Raw genomic sequence first — 5,720 nt, forward strand, 5'->3', positions numbered from 1 at the left:
TCCATGAATCTTTTCTCTCTTACTGGGAGAAAAGACTAGGTCCCCTTAGGAGTAAAAGGGAGCCCATCACGGCCCTAACCATTGGGACCCTCTTTTCTTTGGGGCTGGCCGGAGCAGGAACGGGAATTGCGTCCCTAGTGATGCGGGAACAAGGACTTACAGCCCTAAGACTGGCCGTTGACAAGGACTTAGAGCAGCTCTGGCAGTCAATGTCAGACCTGGAGCAATCCCTCACCTCCTTGTCAGAAGTAGTATTGCAGAATAGGAGAGGCCTAGATCTATTGTTCCTAAAGGAAGGGGGACTATGTGCTGCCTTAAAGGAAGAATGCTGTTTCTATGTGGATAAGACAGGAGCAGTTAGGGAATCTCTGGCCAAGTTAAAGCTGGACCTAGAAAAAAGACATAGAGAATATGAGGACCATAAAGGCTGGTTCGAGTCCTGGTTCACACATAAACCATGGTTTACAACTCTCAGCTATCGCAGGACCTATAATTATTCTACTGCTATTAGTCACAATTGGTCCCTGCATAATAAATAGGCTACTAAGGTTTGTTCAGGAAAAAATCGATACTGTCCATCTCTTGGTCCTTCCCCAGAAATACCAAGCCTTAGATACTGCTGAGGAAGATTCCTCAGTTTGACCTAGAAAAAAGGGGGGAAATGTTAGGGAAAGAGGAATTTACTGCTTGTTTGAATATACTGCTTGTCTGAATTTACTGCTTGAATTTACTTGTTTAAATTTACTGCTTGTAACCAATTAACTCAGCTGGAGACACAGGCATCCGGAGATAGGGGCAAGTTGTCTGGTCTGTGTCATGTCTGTAGGCATGTCTGCTTACACAAGATAACAGAAAAGAGTCGTACCAGGCACATACCAACGATCTCTCCCCGATTGAGACACCTGAAGGGAGTTGTAATATTTTTCTTGTTTTAAAGTTATTGGTTTGTGAAATGCTTGCTTTGAAACTATTGGCTGTATAAACGCGGGCTTTTGTGTAACGGTTGTGGGACCCTATATAATCTTTACCTAAAATTGCCTCAGGGTCGATCACTCTACCCAGACCTGTGCATCTTGAAAGGACGGTCGGCCCCACCAGTCACCACTCATCAAAGAAGCTTCTTTTTCAACAGACAGAGACTCAAAGGGTCACATCCAGAAGAGACCCACCGAGTCAAGGACCCTAACAGTACAACCAACTCTCACCAGCCGGGACACAAGGGCTTGGCATACATGGCGTCTTACAATGGCCCAGCAGTCAACTAAAGAATAAGCCTCTTTGAAAAGTCTCCTTTAAAAGGAAAACGCTCAAAGAAGTTGAGTAATTTGTCTAAGGATACATTATTGCATACCTTTCAGGCTTTAGGAGTAATATGCAAACTCAATACACACACTTGAAGACTGAAAGAGGAAAAAAAATGAAAGACAAATTCAAAAGTAGTAAATGCTGAAAAGCAAAGGAACAAGGGAATTAGAGCTCCAGATGAGAGAATGGGAATGAGCTAACTGAACCTCACAAGGCTCTCAGCCTGAAGGTGTCAGTCCCAGTGCCTTATAGGCCTTAGCACACATGCCAAACTTTAACATACATACGAAACTACCTGGGGCCTTATTAAAATTCACACTCTGACCCAGTGGGTCTGGAATAGAACCAGGCCTCCCTGGCTCCTGATGTCATCCACCCTGCTGTCCTGGAGTCTGCAAGCCTGCAGAGTCCCAGAGGCTTCCTTATCCTGTTCTCCCTTCATCATTGGAACACGGATAAGCATTCCAGCCAAAGCAAGGGAACGTGTGGGAAGTTTATTTAATTTGAATTTGATAGCCACACTACTGGGCCCTGTTCTTAACCAGTTCACAATTTTATGGCACAAAAGGAATTATGACTTCAGACCATAAATTTTAAGGTTTTTTATTGTGTATGAACATTTTGCCTATATCTATAAAATACAGCACATGTGTGCAGTGCCCTTAGAGTCCAGAAGAGGGAGTCAGATTCCCTAGAACTGAAGGTACAGATGGTTGTCAGCTGCCATGTGGGTGCTGCAAACTTGGATCCTCTGGAAGAACAGTAGGTACTCTTACCTGCTGAGTCATCTCTCCAGTCCCCAGACCATGAATTTTAAATTATTATAATGACTCAAATACATCTTTGTTAATCAAAATAGGAACCATTACAATCAACACTATTAAAAAGATTTTATCCTTATTTTTAATTATATGTATTTGTATGTATAAACGAGGGTTTATGCAAATGAGTGCAGCGCCCACAGAGGCCCGAGAGGGGCATCAGAGCTCCTGGAACTGAAGTTACAGTGATGTGGGTGCCGGAAACTGAACTCAGTTTTTCTGAAACAGCAGAGCCTGCTCTTAACTGCTGAGTCATCTCTCTAGCCGATGCTCAACAAATTTTGCCAGCAGTAAATAAATTTGCTTATTCATGTTGCCTAAAAAATCATACTTCAGGATTCATAAAAACATTTGCAAAGCTTTTCCGCACCCTGCTGGCTGTTCAAGCTTTCCCTGCAAAATTGTAGAGATGCTTGGAGATGCAGCAGTCGGTCGTCAGAAGCCAGTTGAATCTGCTCAACTTTTGAAGCACTGGCTGTGCCCCACGTGGTTGCCCGTTGTGGAGAGGTATTGGGCTCATTGTGCTGACCAACACTGCTTCCCGTGCTGCACCTCCGGTGCGTCATGGCACTATGCTGTGCATGCTTCTCAAATGGCTTCACAGGGATTCAGAAAGCTGTGCTGGATCAGCCCAGAGCAGACCACGGACAGTGACCTGGCCCTTTTTGTTTGTTTCTTTGTTTTTGTTTTGATGTAAGCTTCGCTTTGGAAGTGCTTGGAGCTTTGCATCACACCACCAAGCTGGTGTCCCAGGCCCCTTTCCATGCATGTCAAGATTTCATCAGGAAATAGTTCTTAGTGAGTAGAGTAAGAGAGGGTGGCAGTTTAAAACAAATTTTTTTAGGCAGCTCATGAGGCATGGACTTACCAAGCTTTTTCAGTTTGCTTCAAAGGCAGAGTAGCCATTGAATGGTTAACTCTGAGTCCTTTGGCAACTTAACACCAGAGGGGTTTGCTGGTTGCTCTCACTTGGTCCCTGTCGACTTCCAATGGCTAGCCACTAACTGTTGATCTTCAGAGTTCTCATCCCCTTTGCAAAATGCCTTGAACCACCACTGCACTGCATATTTGTTAAGTCTCCAGGCCAGATGTGTTGCTGATGTTCCATGCTGCCTACCTAAATTGCCCTGTTTTATGTCTCATCTTGAGCTCAAAAAGAAATTAGCTTAAATTTTCTTTGCCTAAAACCATTTCCACAGTATAAAATAAATACAAAATAAGCAGCAAGTAATAGGTCTTTAGTCAAAACATAAAGGGAGAATCCACATTAAATGATGCATAACATACAACATTTATGTATCAAATGGCAAATTTCAACAATGTTAAAACAGCCACAATTACTTTTGCACAAACTAATACAGTTCTTATACAGGAAATGGGATTCTTTTATAAGGTGTATACATTTTCTCTTTTTGTCAACCTAATTCCAGGATTTGCAAAGAATGGACTATTGCCCCCATTCGCACATAAAGATAATCTTGGTTTGTGGAAATCAAGTGCCATATTCAAGGTCACCACTGTTATAACAGCTCACCTGACTTGCAGTCTGCTGTTTTAACTAAGACTTGCAACTTTGACTGCACTTTAGAACCACTTAGGGAGCTTTTAAAAACCTCAGTATCCAGGATGTACCTGAGACAAAACAAGCTGGGTTCTCTGAAGTGGCAGTTATCATCAGTTTTTAATGTTCCCCCAAGTGATTCCACTCTCCATCAGGAGACCGTGGGTAAATCTTTGCAGAAAAAAAATTGCAAAATTTATCAGCACATAAATATCTGTGGCACATGATATATGAGAAATAACATGTTTCTGAGGGGTGACCTAGTGCTCTAATCTTAACGCGCATTCTTAGTTCTAAATAATCATCAGGTAACCATCCGAAGCACATGCGTGTACAGGGAGCATCTGCTGTGCACCTCACCATGGTGCTTTTCCACAAGCTTGGGTCTGAGAGCTAGAAACCATCTGGGTATGAGTGAGTCAGGCACTATTGTCCCAAAGCAGCCTTCTCCTGGTGACTCAGGCTGTCCTCAATCATTCTCTAGTCCCTGCTGAGCAAAGGGACACTTTCAAGGAGTGATTGCCGTCAGTAGTGCACTGAAGAACATGCAGCCTCCACCTCACAAGGGCTGAGAAGTAGGGAAGGAATGCCAACTGTCCTAGTTGAATTTGGCCAGTGCTCTGAGGAACCAGACAGGCAGCCAGCTGCATTCAAAACAAAGCAGCAAGGTGTTTTCTCATAGCAAGAAATAAAGGAGAGGAACTAAAATAGTCATGGGGAGAGCCTCAGAACATGGCCTGAGAAGATGTCAAGGAAATGGTTTCATATCATTGCATTTCATATCATAACTCAGCTGAGCAACATCTGAAAGTTCATGCAAGTACAGACAGAGGGGCTGCCATTTTCACAATTATCTCTAGATAGCTTATAATCTGGTTAAAATTTCAGTCAGAAATGATTGTTTATAAGGCAAATGGCTTTGGATTAATTGTCTTTAAAGAAAGCAAATTCTTCTGCAATTTTCCTCGCTTCATTGTATAACATATGTGAGCAAATGTTTCCTTTGAGGCTGGAGCATTGGCTCAGTTATGAGCTCTGGCTGCTCTTGCAGAGGCTCAAGGCTTGGTTCCCAGCACCCACATGGCAACTAACAACCATTTGTAACACAAGTTCCAAGGTATCCATTGACCTCTTCTGGCCTCTGCAAACATCGCATAACACGGGTTCACTTACATACAAGCAAAACATTCACACACATAAAGTAAATAAAAAATATTTTAAAATATTTCCTTTGATTATTACAGAAGTTATTAAGTTAATCAACATATAGGGACTGTATCAAAGTAGGGGTTAATTTTATACAGGACCCACACACACACACAAACACACACACACTTATATATTACAGAAATGCCTTTGTAATATTCAAAGACTAATACTACCTCTAATTTTGTTTACCTGAAACTCATCCTTCTGTCTTGGAAGGAAAAGTTGCTCTAGGTTGCCCTTGGTAAGACTTATTGGCTCAGTGACTCCTTCGCTTCCGTACACCCAGAGTGTGACAGTGGCCTGAGTTCCTGTCTCTCCAGTCAGCACTAACACCTTCCATTTATCATCTAACAGATGAGTCTCACTGCTGTGGGAATGCCTGCTTTCTTCTGTGCAGAGAGGGAGAAGGGCATTAGTGGCAGATCAGATACATCAAGCTAACAGAAATTTTGTCACACTGGAGTCCAAGAACACTAAAAATAGGATGGGTGGGGTGAAGGGAGGGTAGCACGAAAATGTGAGGACTCCAGGAAGCTGACTTCTCTCCTCACAGCAAGGGTTGGGTCAACTGAGACTCAAGTCCTGAAGAAAACAGCATTAAAACAATAAGCATTTGAAGTGCTTGAGGCCTTTCCCTTGCTGTGAATGCTGAAACACAGGAAGGCATGCCAGAGTTTGCAATTCTGTGCCTACAGATTTTTTTCATAAAGTTCCCTGCCTTCCTTATGGATTTTATACATATATATATATATATATATATATATATATATCTACTACGATATAGCAGAGATGGAATTAAAGTGTGTTTTCAAATGACCTAAAAA

Source organism: Nannospalax galili, unplaced genomic scaffold (genome assembly GCF_000622305.1).
Source record: "Nannospalax galili isolate Female #2095 unplaced genomic scaffold, S.galili_v1.0 scaffold40, whole genome shotgun sequence".
In the NCBI taxonomy this organism is placed as follows: Eukaryota; Metazoa; Chordata; class Mammalia; order Rodentia; family Spalacidae; genus Nannospalax; species Nannospalax galili.